Raw genomic sequence first — 20,160 nt, forward strand, 5'->3', positions numbered from 1 at the left:
ACACACTGACATGCACCAACCCCTTGTTCTGCTAAACTAAAATCAAATTCCTGCTTTACACTCAAATTGCAGTTCTAAAACACACTTTTTTCAAAACACTACACATAATTTTCTGCATTTGGCACAATTTTCATGAAGAAAATATCTTGTTTTCACAAGGAATACACTGTTATTCAAAATTATAAAGTTAAGTGCCCTACTATGCACACTGAAACATCACATGGTAAAACACCTGTCACACAGTCTTACAATTAGCCATCAGAGCTTTAGCATGAAAGGGCAACAGGTGAGCTCTTCTGTTTTGGAGCAATGGATGCCAACATTGGAAACAGGCAGAGCCAGAGCCAGAGGAGTGAGAGGAAGAGGAAGAGGACGGGGAGTACGAGGACGAGACAGGCCAAGGTAATCTCTGATGAGATCTGAGCCACTTGGGCTAACAATGAGGGACGCTGGGCAAAGAATACAGCCACATTTGAGCAGCTACACTGTAGCATCCATCATCTGGACTTTCAAAAATGAGAATACGTAAGAAACCTACTCTCACTAGAAAACTGCTGTACTGCATATCAATAGAGTACTCAGTGAGTACAGTAGTACAGTGTTGCCTGTGGACTGTTCTATAGGACTAAAAATAAAGATTGTTTCAAGTATTTGGGAAATGAATTTCTACTTTATATTGCTACAAATTATTTACAGTATTTTACTCTTTGTATTGCAGAACTGAAAGATTACCAACACAAGGTGTACAGGACCATTTTCTATTCACAGTGTATTTGTGAATTTGTGTATACTCCTTCTCCAAGTTATGGAAGACACATGTGGTGATATAGCAGATGATGCTTTTCATGACTGGATGCACCATGCTAGTCGATATTTCCCCCGCTGCTTGGCCAAACATTTTGCTTGTGATGTGGATGAGGTGTTGTGGCCAGAACGTAACAGAAGAGAGGATGCAGCATAGTTTTTATTTTCTTTTTTACTGTAACTGTATACAGTAAATTCTTCTGTTGTTTTGTATGTAGACCACGGTAGGTGCAACTTTGTGTTGTTTGGGATGTACTCTGTGTACATTGTTTTTGTGGGAAAAGTAAAATATATTTGCTACTGTGTATTTGTGTGTTATATTTGTGAGTATAAAAACAATATTCTAAAATATTTTACAACACGTATGTATGTACTGTCTGTAGTAAGTGTAACACTGAACAAAAAAAAGGCCTAAGTCATTATTCTGAATAGAAAAGAAGTGTTCATCATAGTGTTTTACATTGAGCACATCAGTGTTCAACTGGTTCTTATAAATGTCTATCCATATGATGGTTTGTGTGTGTCATCTGAAAACAAAATAGCATTTTGAGAAGAGATAACATTGTTTTGAATGTAAAGTTTCATTTTGCAGGAGAATTGAGGGGTTTTGCCCATTGTGTATATGATTTTTGATGTGTGTAGAGTTCTGAGAGTAAGAGGCATGCTTTCAGAAAATGTGTGTAAAAAAATTGAGAAAAACTGTAACACCTAGTAACTTATATTTCTTTATTTTAGCTTCTAATCTGCTCAACAGCGACAAAAACTACATGTTTAGCATACTGTGAATAATTCATTTAGCATACAGTGAATAAGCCCACACTGCTTGTAGTCAAAAAAAGAAAAAAGAAAAAAGAAAACAACAACAAAGCAGCCCTGACAGAAAAACAAACTGGTTAACTGTCAGATTAACTAAAACATATACCACTCTGAATTAAAAAGGTAAAAATGCTACAGCGTCTCCGAATAAATGCAAATTGGCTATTCTACAAACGGAACGGAGTTAATAAACAAAATGGACAAATTAAATCTGATTTTGAACTCTCTTTATACTCTCCATATATCAGATTTTTCTGAAAAGAAATCTGTAATTCATTCAATGTCCTGTAGGCGGAGCGCCGTCAACATCAATGAAACTTAGAACATGCTGTAATAATCAGTATTTCTTACAACTTACAAATGTCAGTCCCAGAACGGGAAATTTTGTGGCTGAATTTAGAATATGATGGTCACCACAAAACACCAATTTATGTTTAGCCCTGTAAGCGGTCATGCAGTTCATCAACAAAACCTGCCAGTCTTTGGTATGCTGGTCAGCCATCTTGATCATTTTGATTGATAAGCTAAACAGGTACCAGACCAGCATAGACCTGTATACAATTAAGATGGGAGTTGAGTATTTCTGAATTTTAAACTATGTTTTTTTTTTTGTTAATTTAAACATGCCTTTAATAATCATAATTTTTCAATACATTGTTTCCAACTATGAATCTTCTGATAAATTTGTTATGAGATAAACATTATTAAAAGTCCTATAAAAAGAATCATTGCTCTGGACAAGGTGCACAAAATGGTAAACAGTGTTAAGAGGAGTTTTTGTTAGCCCATCACCTAAAATATCATTTATATACAATTGCTTGTGCTTATTGAGCTTTTTATGTTCAATAATAAGCACCCTAATATAATCAACATCTTTATTATTATTATTATTATTATTATTATTATGTTTTTATTTGTTCATATTTTACATGTTCAAAGGCTATTCAATAATTTAATGGCTGGTTAATTATTTTATGGTGAATTTCCCTGTGTAATTGATCCTCCTGGCTTAAGGTCATAGGCGATAAGAAACACTCTGTTAAAATTGTTAAAGTACTGTTTGTGGATTAAATAATTGTTTGGTAGTTTAAGTCTGAGCTCTAAAGATATGTTTATATTAAACCCAGTTAATCCATAAAACCTCATCCACCAAGCTTTCATAGAAGAAGTGTGACAGAGGTCTCTTTATTAGCAGGTCTGTAATTCTGGTCGTGTGTCTGTCTGGCTGAAGGAACCAGGTAGAAACAGAGATGTTGTTGATCAGAGGTCAGTCGAGGTCACTGAAACAGTCAGGGATTTGCGTCATACCCATTCAGAAGGTAGTGAATGGTCTTTCTCTCCTACTTTCTCTTTACCCCAGTATCCCCCTCTCTATTGATGCAATCACCTTTGGGTGAATGAATCCGATGTTTGGAGACAAAGACAAGGGGGAGATGGACAGGTTTGGGCTAAAATGTTCTGAGGTACTGTCCAGAGATAAAAAAAAAAAACTACCTACAAACCCTGAATGCTGGAAGAGGACAATTAAGTGGTTTCCAGTAATAAAGTGATATAGGGATAGAATAGTCCAGTTTTGCTGTTTAAAATATGATTAAACAAGGGAAGCACTTAATGATGTTCATAAGATAGTTTTAATATGTCATAAAGAGAAATATTAGATATGTTGACTGGATTTAAGATGCAGTGCACCTCTTTCTCGTTCCTTTATCCTTCTTTCCGCATTTCAGTGTTATGTCTAGATGTTTTGACATTTTCATCAGGTCTGCCAAGAACTTCAAGGAAATGTGGCAGAGAAACCCACACACTAGCAAATTCAGCATGCTAACTCAGTGAATTGGTAAGATGAAGCATAATGCAGAGAACAAATGGACTGTTTGGTCAATTCAATTTGTTCTAATTAGTCTGTTCCATTGAGCTCACACTGGTGCACCGGTCACATTTGGCTTCCAGTTAGGGGCTTGCATAACAGTTACTGACACACTGCCGAAAGAAAAATCTCAAAGGAGAAGTTCACAGGACTGAGGGCAAGAGGGAGGAGAGGAAATAGCCAGGCAGAGTCAAACTCACAGTAGTAACTGGGATGGGGAGAAGCACTAAGATAAGAGATGCAGTGCTGGTGACTGGAGCCATCTGGATTGCCATAGTAACAGCATGAAAGAAGCTCTCTCCTGTGGGGTCGGGAATGTACAAGTGTCAAAGCAGGCAGGGTGAACACTCGTTTCATGCTGTGGTTACACTGACACACTTACATTCCAGATGGTACAGGAGAACAGGGAGAGCAACTCAAAGATGAGCCACACCCTTAAAGGTTCCACATTAAGCAATGAATGTGGTTTCTTATTGATTAATTTCTAGATTATATTCATATTGGGCTTATTGGGGTTTAATGTACTTACATCAATTCCAAAAAAGTTTGTGAAATGTAAAAAGAGGTAGCTGTCCTTTGAAGATGCACTTGAGCCATATTTAAATGAAAACAATATAAAAACAAGTCACGTTTTATTGTAAATATACAAGCATTTTAACAATAGTAGCTGTAATACTTTTCCCACAAAGTTTGAAAAAGGGTGAAATATTTAAAGAACAAGTATGATTCATTCATTCATGTCCTATAACTGCTTGATCCTGGTGAGCGTCATGGTGGGTCCAGAGCCTGATGAAGCATGATCTAATGTTGAAAGATATGTACACAGTTTGGAGAAATATGTAATGTATTCTAAATAATGTCTTTTTTGGGGTCATCTATGCTTATTTCAAAATGACAGTGCCAAGCCATTTTTTACATACCAGCATTATCAGAGCACTTAGACACACCTTTCTGCAATCTATTTCTGTCTCCGTTTAAAAATGTGTTGCACATTATGAAGCACGACATTCATTTAAGAAGCCCCTATAAATTGTGTGTATACACACACACACTTGTATAATTAAAAAAAGGGAGCATTCCAGTGTTTTCTTTAATCCTTTGGAATTGAGGCAATTTGTTCAACAAGCTCTTGTTAGAGTGTTCCAGTACAACACTTTTTGAGGGAATATTAGAGAAACGTCACGAATATTACCTACACTTCCTGTTTTTCTGTAAATAGTGACATTTCGCCATCCTTTTACATTGTATGCAATTTTTATTACAGAATTTATTATTAGAATAAATGGGGCCTGTGCTAGCACCTCAATAAACCAGGCCACCTAATAATAATAATAATAATAATAATAATAATAATAATAATATCTGCACTTCATTTAAGCACTGCCATCCACACCTGCCTGTCACACACAAGGACATGTGTGAAAAACAAGTCCATCTCATTAGATGAAGCATGACATTGACCAGATATTTCTATTTTCTTTTTTCTACTCATATCATGCTCCCATCTGGTACACTGTGTCCTGATGAAACGATGCATTACTGTTATGTGCAGTTGTCAGCTGTATTATCACAACTCTCGAGACTGTGAGCCTGCCCATTCTGGCATGTTTAACTCTACAGCAGTAGTATGCAGGAAGGAGAGTCACATGCCCGGCCATATCTGTCTTCAAAGTTCATGATGACACTCTTCTTTGCTCGTCTTTGCTTTATTCTGGCAGAATGTAGAATTTATGATGACTTGGAGAACAGATTGTGAATTGTTCTGCTTTGTGCTTGGAGTAAAGGGCCAGTTGCTTTTGGTGAGAGACAGAAAAAAAATGCACTACCCACACACTTGCCCTGAACAGCAGCGCACAACACCCGCAGGGCTTATTTGTCACGAAATCTGATATCTTGTTTTAAGCTCCATTCATACAGCCATATTATTTTGCGTCAATGCACTTCTGAAGCCCCAAAGGACATATTTGTTGGAGTGGGCAATGCAAATAGTTATTGTTCTGTAGACTGTGTCTGTTTGATAAAATGCAGGTCATGTGTTTGAGTTGTGAGTCCTTCATCAGGCCAGTTTATCTACACTCATTTCCGAACCAAAAAATTAAAATCTCCAAAATGGCAGCTTTAGACAAACCTTCATTCTATTGTAAGTTAATTTGTAAAGATTTCATTCCATTACTTTTTAAAGCATTTCTTTTGGGCCATTCTTCATAAAATGGTCTCCCAAAGCAAAATTTGGATACCAGAAGTGTGTTTGCTGGTGCTTTAATGAAACATCTGTGACATGCTTTGTTCAAACTGGTACCACGCTGGTGGAACGAGCTTCCAAGCACTATCAGAGCAACAGAAACCCTCTCCGCATTCAAGAAATCCTTGAAGACCCAGCTCTTCCGAGATTATCTTTCTTTGAATGTCTTTCTTTAATGCACTTATTACTTCCTGGCATATTGCACTCAGTGTAAGGTAATTTGTATAAATTGTGCTGTAGTTTGAATGTTAGATCCTCTTTTGTAAGTCGCTTTGGATAAAAGCGTCTGCCAAATGCATAAATGTAAATGTAAATGTAAACTACCACAAGGATCAAACTCCACAGCACTGTTGTCCCACTGCCTAAAAAACCCTCGTTAGAATGATTGGTTCTAAAAGGGTTTTAGTCAGATTTGCTTGATTCTGTTTTCTTTCCATTTTCGTTTTCACCATCAGGAAACGGGACAATTCTGAAGTGCCATCTATCCCATGTTTTTAGAACACAAATTGAGGTGGCGGTCTTGTTTCTCAGTTAGTGGGTGGTTAGAATAAACAAATTAATGGGCTAATGCATTCAAAAAGTGTTTTTTTTTTTGAAAAGTGTGTCCCCAAACCAGTAACAGACAAAGTATATACATTAGTACTGAACTTTTTATTCAAACATGTAATGGCTTGTAAAATATCATAAACATAAAAATATAATTGAGATTTTATACTAAAATGCTGACAGTTTCTAATTACAAATATTTTTGCTACCACTTCACTAAAGGCACATGCCTTTCACATGTCCCTGGCAATGTGCAGATCTGTGGATATGGCCTTGAATCACAGAATGTTTACTTGATTTGCAAGTTATTACATAGTATTAGCTTTTATTTTGTGTCCTGGACAGGCATTATGCAGTCATTCTTCAAGCGCTTCTGCCATGGCTCATTTTGCCCTGTCTGTTCATTCTTTTCTCTCTCCACCACATGCTTCTCAATGGCCTTTGTGAGCGTACAACATCTGTTAATGCATTTCTGTGAGACTACTTTCCACAAAGTGAACACGTGCTGCTGCTGCAGTTTCTGTGTGTTTGTGTGTGTGTCTGTGTCTGTGTTATGTAAGAATAATCCTCCTCCTACAGTATGCCTTAAAGGGGCACTGGACCTTTTCTCTGAGGTGCCATGTGGTGCCACTGGCTGATTCATGCTTTTTAATAAGCGGCTCAAACAGATATCCTGCTCTGCCTGATCACATTAGAATGAATGGAAAATGTATTACATTTTTTACGTCATTATATAATATGTAAGAAAAAAAAGTTTTATATTTGATAGGATATTAATACTTTTATTTCAGAAACCTTGATATAGAGGGACTTCAGTTTTAGTTTCATGAATGACAGTTACTGGGTAACATCAAACTTTTAATTTCAAACACTGCTTCAGCCTCTTGTAGTCAGAGTGCAGAACAGAAACATTGTAAAAATAATGTGTGGAATCCATCAAAGCTGAAGAGGTTGAGAGCTCTGAATGCTCAAGGAAATTCGAGTGCTGACTGTGTTCAGCAGCTTCATATTTTTAGCATCAAACACAAGTATTGTTGGCTGAACTAAGAATAGCAGTTTATACTCCCCATCTTAACTTTATGGAATAATCAGAAGCTGAACCATAGGATGCTTTTGCAGGAAACTAATATTTTTCTTTTTTGATTACAAAAGTAGGTCATATATGCAATTAATATTTGTAATGTAAATTTAAAAGCTAATAAAATTATACAAGGATACAAAATCACACACACACGCACACACACACACACACACACACACACACACACACACACATACATACACACAGGCTTAAAAACTCTCCAGGTCTAATAAGCACACTATTCAGGACTGACAAGTAGTAATCGCAGATGAAATGAAACATTGGGTCATATTACTCTCTCACTCACTCTGACTTTCTCCTCTGTCCACACCTATCTCCTTCTCTTTCATATATATGATTAAGTAAGTGTGTGATCGCCATGGCACTGTATCAATGGGATCACTTGTTGGTGTGTATACTTTATGTTCAGTCACATGTTGCTTTTTATATATCATTCGCAAGCTGTAATTCCAGTCCTATCACAAGTGTGCCACTGCATTCAATCCTTGGTGTATATAGTTTTCATTTTGTGGTTGCATGGAAAGTTGTATGACAACATAATCTTTAAATTTATTGTGTTTCATATTTATGAGTGACTTCTGTGTTAATCAGCATTATTATGGGAAATGAAGTGCCCCCTTTTGTGGAAGTTTATTTAACATTAAAGGGCATTAGTAAATATTTTTCGATATATATTCTTAAGCATTTTCTGATTCCTACATGTATTTTCCCCTCTGTAATTGTAGCTTGATAGTAGTTGATAGTTTTTTAATGTTACCTTTTTTCATTGTGTTTTCATAGTGAATTACTGTAATTTCATTTATATGTATGCAGTTTATTCATATAAAAAAACATTTTTTTGTTATCATTCTTAGTGAGCAGTATAGTAATGAGTAAGTTTGGCACTGTGTTTGAAATGATACAGCTCTTTTTCCTTGGCACGCATGAACAGGGTTTGGATTACGAGCATGTCTGCTGAGTTCTGGTTTCAAAGAGTGACCTTGTCACTGGGCCACTTTATCATGTATAATTCAGAGCTAACCTGGCCGGCTTCAGTAATCTTGCCTTCTCTTTATTTTCTGCAGCCAAACGTTTTGTTTATTAGGAACACATGCTTTTACTCTTTGTGTTTACATAAATGTTGAGACTGCTATTTTTAGTCAGTCCAGTATGAATACATTTTGACACAGAATTTAAAAACATTGTGTTTTGTGCTTGCTTTAGTTGAATGTTAAATTGAAAACTAAAAAACATCTACAAACATTTTGCAAGTATTTATTCCAGAACATTAACCATAGGACATAAACCATAATCCTGTTAGTAAAAACTGGCCAAAATGATTACAGGCACACAATACTCCAAAATAAAATATCTGTTATTTTTTCCAGGTGGATATGGGCATATTCTGAGCTTTGTTGTAAACTGGAATTAACATTTCTATTAAAATAACAACAAATGTGTTTAAATTTGAATAATTAATTTGATTTTTAAATGTAATAATAATAAAGTCATTATAAAAAAAATTACAGTGAATGATGACGTGGTCATAAGAGTATCATGGCATCTGATTATAGGTGTATTTCCCACTGAGGGGACTGTATAGTTTGTATACTCTTGTTGCATAAGAGGTCATCACTCAGAAACTAGAGCTGTGCAAATGGACAGAATATCTCCTGACCCTCCTCTCCTCTGCTCTCTAGTGCAAGAAGGTTGAGATATGGCCTCTGATCTAGCATAGCACTCTGGACTGCCATTTGTCCCACAGCGAACCAAAGAGTGAACTCAGCTTGCCCCAGCACCATTAGAGAATGAGACACTAACTATTTAAAGTCCCATGGAAATGGACCGGTTAAGTGTAATTGGGTGACAGAGAACATTAGTAAAACCTAAGGTCTGCTGCAGACATACATCTGCTTCCAGTTGGAATAAACTGAACACAGAAGATTTACAACTAGAATTGCTCTTTCCAGGGAAATATTTATCACTCACCAGTGGTAGGACAAATCTGTCTCCAAAGACGGAGTGTCTGGGTGTTGCTGACACAGGGCTGGAGAATTCTGCCCAATGAAGCTTTTACGTCAGTGGTCTATGAATATTCTCTGTGTGGGATCACCCCCCTAGGACTACCCTTTCACCAATGTGGCATCCCCATGGGTTCATGGAACTTGAACCTTTTCAAAAATGGAAAGTTGACTCCTTGTGCCTTTATTGAGTTGCTTTTCCATGAAAAAAAAAAAAGGATTTACACCTTATATTTTTATTTAGATCTTTAAAGAAATTACATGACATGAGGCCAGTTCATACTGTCATTTGGTTTATGTTGGAGTGAGAGTAACCTGACCTAAGTCTATTTGAATATATAATTCAAGTTAATTGCCTCTTAACCTTTGCATAGGAGCTAATGTAGGCAATGCATTTAAAAAAACATTTCCAGAAAAGTTAGGACATTTTATAAAACACAGTATAAACATGAGTCTGTTATTTGTTCATTCTCCTAAAAAACTGATGATTTCACTGACCCACTTGATTTTGTTTTGTAAATAGAAAATGTACAGTTACATCCAAAATGTTGGGACTGAGGCAAGATAAGACTAAAATTGTTATTAACAATATATGTCACACTCGTTTGAAGTAATATAAAAGGTATAACAGGAGCATTCACCATAGATCAATTGTTCTATTTCTGACTTCATGAGAGAATTCAATTAAAAAAGAAAAACATTTTCAATGCTCGATTGCAAAGGATGTAGCTCTTTCACCATATGCCATTCATAATATTATTAAGAGATTCAGGAAATCTGGAGGATGTCCGTGTAGGTAAAGGCTAGACATCAATATTGAATGAGTATGACCTTCAAGCCCTCACGTGACACTGCATATTAACTGTCATGCTACAGTGATAAATATAGCCTTATGGACTTGGGAGTAGTTGTTGGGCTTGTGAGTAGTTGTTACTTGGGAGTTTTGTCTGCCACTGCATTAAAAATGCAACCAGAAACTCTGTTATGCAAGAAAAAGGTCAGACATCAATTCCATGTGGAACCGCTAAGGGCCCAAGCCCAGCTCAAAATGGTCAGACTGTACACAGTTGCTGTCCAATGAAAAACATTTATCTCCATTTATGTCAATTTTTAGTTTGGTTTATCATCTGAACACAGACATTGTCCTTCACATTGTGTGAAAATTTGATGATGAATGGACCAAAATCCTCCAGAATTACTTGGAATAGAGATTCAGATTCAGAAATACTTTATTGATCCCTGAGGGAAATTGCTGTTGTTACAGTTGCAACTGTTAAAATGATAAAATCGTTTTACACAGACATCCATTGAAAGTTAAGAAGTTTTTCCTTTTGCTGTAAAAGTACTATTTTTTACATGTTTTTCATGTTTTTCAGTGAGCAATGATGACATGCTTCAATTTGTTTTCAGGAATAATGAATGCCAAGTTGTGTCAAAAACAAATGGGGCCATTCACACTGTTATCAGCAAAATATGCTCCACTTGAGGCATATTTAAGAATTTAGAGAGACACATGCTGTGATCAAGTCAAGGTCTTTTCCTGGGAAGTCCATAGTTATTTTAGCAAGTCAATTGCTAGGCCTCATTTTTCACATAATACATCATCATGCTCAGTAGAGTACATGTGCTTGATTGGCCTGCCTGTAGTCCGGATCTCTCTCCTCTTGAAGATGTATGGCATATCATGAAGAGGAGAATCAGCAGCAACCACAGACTGCTGAGCAGCTAAAATCTTATAGTGCTTTTCCACCACATGGGTCCGGCTCTACATGACTTGACACGGCTCGGCTCGGCAGACTTAAAGCTTGTCGCTTTTCCACAGGCAGGGCTCCCCCGCAAAATGGAGCTGGTGACGTCGCAAATCCCCATCTCTAATAAGAATTGCTGGCTTTGAAAACCTCCACATTAATGATGTTGGTAAAGTTAGGTGCTTTTTACTCACGGCTCCGCGCCTCAGTTCTCACAGATCAGTTTTCCTTGTTGCATGTTCAGCTTTCACTTTGTAATTTAAGAGATTTTACAAGTGGTGCGTTTGTGCTGGATTTGAATGAGCTCTGCATTTTGTGGTGAGACACGTCTCTCTGCCCAATCAGCGCTCTACAGGGTTTACATGTCACCATTTAGTACCTACTTGGCATGGTTGGAACCCAGAGTGAGCTGGGACTAAAAACACACCTGGTCCCAGGGACCAGGTACCAGATTTGGCCAGTGGAAAAGCAAAAGAGCCGTGCAGAGTCGAGTAGAGTCGTGTACGGTTCCATTCAGTTGAAAAGCACCATTATATACAGCATGCATGGGGATAAATTTCAGTAAATTATAAGATTCAGTATCGTCAATTCCAAATTTAAAAGTATAATGAAAAGAAACTGTAATGTGACCCATAGTTAAACATGCTTCTGTCATAGTTTTTCTTTTTTGAGTGTGATGCAGATATCAATTTTTAAATTTGTTTATATTTAAAAAATAGTTTTAAGTTCATCTTTGAAAACATTAAAAATCTTTTCTTTGACATCATGTCTGTTACATAAATGTTAATGTGAATTAACATATTAAAGAATTCAGTTTTCATTGCATTTTTAGGAAGTAGCACAACATTTTATGCAAATAGGGTATGAGGGTATTTGTATACAGATGATCGTGTTGTGCAAACTGCATGCCTAATTCCTAAATCAAATCAAATCTTTATATATATATTATCCAAAATGTTTAACTACCATTCAGAGTGTTGCCTGAAAGACATAAGATTATGAAGTTCTGATCATAAGATTATGAAATGCCTTTCTGTCCTTCAGCTGAGGTAAGTGATGCGAGAGATGATTCATTCAGTGAGTGCAAGTGGGCAATTTTTAAATTATTGGATATTGGTGAAAGATATGCTGTGGGAGAGTTTGACTGAGACAACCGTTGATTTGTCCTGGTCAGAAACTGGTCTTGGATATTCAAACTTGAATATAGGTCATTATCACATGGTCTAGGCTTGAGATTTAAATAAAAACCTCATTCACTGGGTTTCCAAATATATCTTAGAGGATTCTTAAATGTTAAAGTTATCATAACATTAAACATTCTTTAAGATGATCTTAACTCATAAGGTGCTTTAGAGAAAATGAGCCAAATTGTTTCTCTTGTCTGCTTGTATGATGATGCTTAGAATATAAATCTCAATCCAGTACATGATAAAGGTGCTCAGTCAATATACCTGATCTAAACAGCAACCCATAACATCATTTTGCGGTTTTTGTTTGTGGTCATGAAAAATCTCTCAGTCAGCATGAGCAGAGATAATAAGACATGATTTGGCATGCAAGAAGAAGAAAAATACTGCCTTAAGATTGTCGTCACTCATCTCCGGTGTCTGCAAAGGCATGGCAGAAATGGACACAGCCACTAAACTAACTTCATTTTTGGCCTCTACTTCATCGTGCCTTCTATTAGCCACTATCCTGCTGTGCGTCACTCGTCTGCTGTTAATCTCTGATCGCCTCTGCTGAGGCAGGCAGAGTTACTATATGAGCTGGATTAGATATAATCAGTAATATGTCAGAAATAGTTGGCCAGTAAAATATATCCATATACTTCTAATTATGTATTTGCTACATTTCATTTAAATCAATTAAGTCACAGTATGAATTTAAACCAGTTGACAGCTGTTGAAATGTTTTTTCTTGCAAAGCATTTTCACAAACACACACATGCACACGCACAGAAGTATGGCTTACAAACTGGATGAGTTTAGTCTTGTGTTCGAAGACTCTAGGGAGAGTCTGGTGCTTTCTGCCACCTAATGTGGCCAAGAACAGCCTGCTATTGTGCAAAAAGAAAATTCAGCTGATATGCAAATGGTATTTTGGCACAGTGAAAAGAAAGAACTAGTCTATACATGCAACACAGGAACAGTTTGAAATGATGCATGGAAGTGTGTATTTGAAAAGGTGTGCAGAGCTAATAACACAGCTGGCAGACTCCTGAAAGTATTTTCATACACACTTTCATTAGGGATCCATGTATTTGGGAATTGTGGGCTGATAACAAAATGTATGTCTGCATAAATGAGTTTAAAATGTGCATCATGTTTCAACTGCATTTAAAAAATAAATGCAGTCAGATTTATGTAAAGGGCATGTTTGCCTAAACTGGGAGTGAGTACCACAGATTTATACTCTATATTCTTATGCGGCGTAACTCAAAGAATTATTTGTTAATATTTGGACTGTGGATAAGCCTTTCACTGATGCACAAAGTCAGCTTGAATTTAGCACTGGTGTAAGCAATACTAATGTACTAATATAAACAATAAAATTTTACACTTGGCTGTTAGCACTGTGTAAACAGCATGTCTGAATCGTCACACACTTGTGTGTGTTCTAAAAAGTTGAAATATAATTTAGGATTCTAGATTGTAAATATATTACATTTGCTGTTAATCAATATTATTTCCAATTTCTAGGCCAAAGCATGTTTTTGTCCTGATGATAATAATGCATGATTATTACCTTCAGTTCATTCCTTTTGAGATTAAAACTTACATATATGTCTTTAAGGTTTTTATTTGTTCATTTCTTGAATTTATTTTTACAGGATCTGAAAATGATTTTTCCATTTGGAAGTTAAATTTTATTAATGAACCACTAGAACCAATAGAAATGGTACAAAATTACTTGGAAAATCTCATTCATTTGATTTCCATTCAAATTAAGGATGTATCAAAGCTTTAAATGGCCATTTTCAAAATATGTTTATCCTGACTTTGAAGCATTATAGTTAGATTCATAAAACCAGTGCCAAACTAAAAAAGCAAAGCTCAGACACCTAACATTAACATTGGCTGGTTTCCCATGTTAAGGATAAACAAAAATTGTGTAAATTTGATGTTTGGTGAGACTAACACTTCAGCTTAAAACAGCTCTGATAGTAGGCTATTTACAAAAAAGTATTTAATATGACTAATTTTGATAATTTTGCTGGTGCAGAAAGACATGATATCAGGGCAGGTTTTCAAATGACTGATATGAGCAGCTCAGATGACATAGAGTGTTTAATGTCAAACATTAATTGAGTTCATAGGCTGCATTAGAACATGGCCTTAAATGTTCTCTGTCGTGCCATGGGCAAGAACCTATCACACTTAATGATGACAGAACAAACAGAAAAGCACAGGCAGGTGTTTGTGTGTGTGTGTGTGTGTGTGTGATATACAGCATACAGAATAGAAAGAGAGAGCATGTGTGTGAGGGAGAGAGCGAGAGAGCATTCTTTGGTTGCTTAGAAGTGGACTGAGAGACCAGGCAGACTCCTCTACTGGGATTTGATGAATCATCTTGCTTGTTCTGTCTGTGTCTGTGTAGCTCCCTAAGAGATCTGCTGTCTCATAGCTTTTTGTTGGCTGTTTGCCATGCTTATATTTAAATTGTACCACTGCTCTGCCAGTAATACAGGCATATCTGGCAATGTGTTGTGGTCTATGTTGGTGCTTATCCAGCTCCAAGCAAATCTTTCTCCTTTCATCAGGTCCTTCGTTCACAGAACAGCTAGTGCCTTTGCAATCTCAGACTGCCATGGTATCCTCTATTTTGTTCATTGTCTTTAAATGATGAAAATTGTGGAGTTGATTGCCTTGTGTAGTTAACAATAAACCTTGTGTGTTGCGGGAAACACTGTGTTCCAACTTTTAATGGAAACACCTTTGACATCCAGAGAGAGACAGAGATGCACAGAAATAAATGTGAGAGAGAGCAAAGCAACAATATGATCTCCCAGTGTCTCCATGCTTGTCTGCCTCTCACTTGCATATTGTCTCTCTCCAGTTAAAAGCATGTTTCTGGATGTTTGTGGATTTTTAGTTTACTGCTTCATTTGAACAGAGCAGCTGCCCTTCACATTGTGGTAAAATTTCATGATGACTGGACCAATAGAAGTGCTCCAAAAATACTTGAAATTAAATTATTTACATTAACTTTAATTGACAGTTAAGAAGGTTTTTCCTTCTCCAGTAAAGTCTCTATTGTGGGAGATACATGTTTTTAATTGGACAGCGACAGTATTTAGGATAAATACAATTTCACCAAATGATGAATGTGGCTAACATTTTTTATGTAATTCTCCTTAAGTTCCTTAATAATCTTATTCAAATAATGATGTTAAGTACACTTAAATATATAAGTGCCAGAAATGGTCTTCTGTGCAATGCCATAAAAGAACCACTATTGGTTGCAACCTACATTTAAAACTGAAATTTTTGACACAGGAACTGGACAGGTGGAGGTAAATTGGTATAATCAAATTACATTGGTGCTTGGTGGGACTGTTTTGACAAGACAGTGACAGAATAGTTTTTTGTTTGTTGTTTGGGTTTGTTGTTTTTGGTGAATTGAATGTGGGAATATTCATGTGGGCATACAGGGGCACTCCTGTTCATAGAAGAGTGAGTGTTTCTCTTGTAGATATTCAGATATACAGACATCTGCATTTGAGGGAGTCAGTGACTAGCCGAGGTTTAGATTGAACTTTTTTCTCTAATTGAAATTGTTGTTGATGATAGGGGCTGCGATGACTCTGAGTACACCTTACTTTTAAAAGCAAAGTGCTATTCTGGGAAAAGTCAGAGGTATGTAGAACTTTGTCAGTGTAGGGAAAAAATGTTTACAAACAGGTTAAAGAAGGTGTATTAAAAGACTGACTGAGTCTGAAAGAAAGACTGACTTAGGTCCCAAAGCTTATAGACAGGCATTAAAGGAAAGGAGAAAGGCAGACCCATGGTGAGGATGTAAGAGATCTAATTAGTCACTTTAACCATTGGTGTACATCAGCAGGTGTGAAGACAATTTAAGAATATATGTGGATTAATTGTCTTAAACCAATTTTAAAACATCTGCTCTGACCGAAATGATATTTGTTTAAAGCAAAGTAAACTAAGAAACTTCAGAGGCTGCTGTACTGGCACATAATTTTGTATATATGGTATAATAAAGGTAATTAGAGAACAATATATTCATGATCATATTGGATCTATGGGGGTTGAAACTTTAATGTTGATAATGCATAAGGGAGCTACTGTTCGTAAAGTAGATCCAAATTTTTATAATCGTAATATTAATTCTATTTGTAATTACTGTATGAGGAAAGGTTATAGGAAAGAGAAATCTGTGTTGAGGACTAAAGGTGTATCAGGTGATAGACCCAGTTTTGTCATATCTGAGTCTTTCATATTTGGTTTTGTCATTTTCAACTAAGTCCATAGCCATCTGCAGTGTTTTAATCCAAGGTATTGGGCTACATTATAGTGCTTTGTTACATAAAACACAGTTGCAGTCTGTGTACAGTGAGGCATGACATATACTGTTCACTCATTCTTGCTGGTGGAGAGGTGGATTTTATTTTTGGCAATAATTTTGGAAAATTGGGTGTGTGTAATTATGTACCATCACTTCCTGTGGTTAAAGCATATGGCCAGCATATGAGTCTGATAGTTGTGCTTAGGATTTTCTTAAAGTGTTTATGGGTTGTAATGTAGTATGTCATGAGTCCTACAGATAGATATTTTTGCATTGTGTCTGAAAATATGACATAGAACTATTGTCTGTCTGACCTTCAGCAAGACTTGTGGATTCACTGCTAACAGTTACATCTAAGTTGGTGGTTAAAGCCTTGTCTCACTTTCCATTGTTGGCATCCCTAAGATTAGTCAATAATAAAGGATCAAACTTTATTTTTGCAGATATTTTACTACAACTGTGTGCAAAGCATCCATGAGCGTAGCTCATGAAAAAAGTCTGAAAGCAAGGGATTCCATGGCTATTTTTAACAGCACATGGTGTGACTCAGGGAAGCATAGGTTTCAATGTGAATTATTTGGTGATAATGATGGCCCTTTCTTTGAACTGGGGGACATTTCTGAGAAGGTTGAGAAGGTTCATAATGATTATGTTTTGTTATATCAGCTCAAAAGAAAATAGTGTTGGAAACTTAATTAGTACAGAGGACAAGGTAATAGGGTCAAAAGACCTCATTTTAAACGTTCATTCATCATTTTCCGATGTTTAATCACATAGTCATTCAATTGAACATACAATAGATGTGGAGGTGCGTAGTCAATATATCAGAGATTGGAGTTTAATTTTATTTTAAAAAACAGCAGTACTGTATTTAGAAGCTGAGGTAAAATATGTGGTTGAAAATGTGCTGGCATTAATCCATAGCACCTGCCAAAAGTGGCCCAAAAAAAAGTGATCTGTGAACCAGTGACCAAGTCATGGGCACCCAAGTCACACCTAGTAATGGCTAGGTAATGGATTTAAACTTGTGTCTGATCAGTGTGTATTTTTTTCTGTAATATTTTTTTCCATGATCTTGTATCTTTGTAGATGTTTATGAGCATGTATTTGTGCATTTGTATTAATGAACATAAGCGTCTTTTATTGTTGTCTGAGAGACCTTGATGAGACACTAATGTTGTAAAACCCTGCATGACTCAAAAAACAAACAAATTAGCTGTAGTTTAGAGGACGACACTAGCCTAGTTCAACATACTGTCATCCAATTTGCCTCTAATATAGGAGATCTGCAAAGATTGTGCAATAACCTAAATGTTGTTTGTGCTGCAAGCTGGGGGCCATTGGATTTGCTTTGCATCCCTACGCACTTAAGCCTGAAATACTCTGTTGTCCAGCCAGCCCACACAGTGACACCCAATACCAAACATTTCAAAGCAAGTCTGTAATATCCAGGCTTAATGGAGGTGTCAAAACAACCATACCTAAACATTTGGACTCAGTGAGCCACAATGCAGCCTCAAAGTTGCCAGGTGATATTGGTAATATCATCTTTTTCAAGACAGGTAATGTCACTGCACTGCATTCAGCTGTGGCAATGTAGAAGAGAAGTATTTACCAACCAAATAACCAGGGAGGTGTTATTCACTCCAGTGTACAGAGGGCATTAGTAGAGCGCAAGACAGCTGGAGTTGTTGAGACAAGCCAATATGTAACCTGAAGAATGAGGCTAGGCATCAGTAGTGCACAAAAATCCATACAATGTCTGAGCTAATGCCAACTGTATAAAATGCGTATCACATAGCAGCTGCTTTAAAGAAAAGAGCTGTGCAGACTACATTTGACAGGCAGGCTTTAATTTGCACTGCCAAATACTTTCACTGTAATGTAATTATGTTTCCATGCCTAGCTGTAATTATGTGTACATACACACAAATGCATTCGCACGCACACACACTCTTTGAGTATTAATAAAGTGTTGTCCTATCATATTTGGGTCTTGATGGCAGAAATGTATTTGAAACACTCTGGACTCTGTCTGGTGTCATATAACCTGCCATTTTTAGACTCTTAGCGCAATCTTTTATTAGATGTTTGTCAGTGGTGGCTATGGAATCCTCCAGCTTTTGCGATTGTGGAGAGTTGACATTAGTGACAAACTCATGGTGACAAAACTGAAATGTTACAAAAATCCACACAGGAAATACTTTATCTGGGAAAAGATTTGCCTTTACGCAGAAATTCAGTGTCAGCATGACAACTTCCCTTCTCATTCATTACGACAAAGACACAAACAGCATGACAGGGTTGTAGTTGGACTGAGGATGAAAAAATTGTGTTTTCTCCGTGTCTGCAATTTTACTCCAGGTTCACCAGCTTCCTTACATGGTGCAAAAACACATATTGGTAGAGGGACTGGCAATTCAATCATGCCCATAAGTGTGAGTGAATGTGTGAGTGTGTATTTCCTGTCCACCGTTTCTGCCTTGACTCTGGGTAGGCTCCGGACACACAGTGAGTGTAGTGCTATTTGTGAATAAAGTTAATGTAAATGTAGATAAGAACTCATTCTGGGGCATTGTAGACTTGCCTGAAAATAACTTTAATTCTTTTATCCCTGATTGTTCATCCCTTCTGTTGTCCTCTCTGGCCCACTTCTACATTCTACCTCATTTTCTTTCTCCCTGCCTTTTCTTCTGCACTTACCTTGCAGGCATCTCTTTCATACACATTGCTTCACTCCTTGTCAACCTGAGAAAATTATATTTGAAGAATTTATTTTCTGGAAAATGGGGGGCTTTTTTATAAAAAACCCTACAGACAGTTACCATTCAATGCCTGATTAAGATACATAAGGTGCGCTGGTGATGGAATCAAAAAAATTCCCATGCAAAGACTAGATTGCATTTAGAAGAATGGAAAATTAATCTGTGTTAAAGCTTAGATTGTAAAGCCTTCTTACCTCTATTACTGTATTTAATCATTATTTGTATTTGTTCGAGTTGTGTGTTCCTACATCTTGTCTCTTTCAAGCCCATAACTATTACTCTAGCCAACCTCATCTCTTTGCTAACACTGTCCATCTACCTTTGCTAGGTCATTCATTTTGGGGGCAGACAGCACTATTGCATAATTCTGCTGGGGGTAGGGTAAAACAAACTGACATATATTAATAGCATCACACAGAGACATACGGGTTTAATTGGGCCACCCCTGCCAGAAGATCATCATGAACCCCTCCCTGTGGGAGAGCCACTGAGGAGAAACTCAGCAGAGGAAATCAGGGGCTGGATGATTGGATCTGGATTGGTGAGAAATGATGGGGTAGAGAGGTGGGAGTAAGGAGGACAGCTTGAAAGAGCTTGAATAAAACAATCAAGGAGACTAGAAGAATTGTTTTAATTGAAACTGTTTTGGCTGCCTCTCTTTGTGTGGTTTCATTTTGGATCAGTAAAGGGTTGCATGTTCCTCTATCGGTCCAACAGTAAACCATCAGTTAACTGCATTATTTCCAT

The sequence above is a fragment of the Hoplias malabaricus genome, chromosome 3 (assembly GCF_029633855.1).
Source record: "Hoplias malabaricus isolate fHopMal1 chromosome 3, fHopMal1.hap1, whole genome shotgun sequence".
In the NCBI taxonomy this organism is placed as follows: Eukaryota; Metazoa; Chordata; class Actinopteri; order Characiformes; family Erythrinidae; genus Hoplias; species Hoplias malabaricus.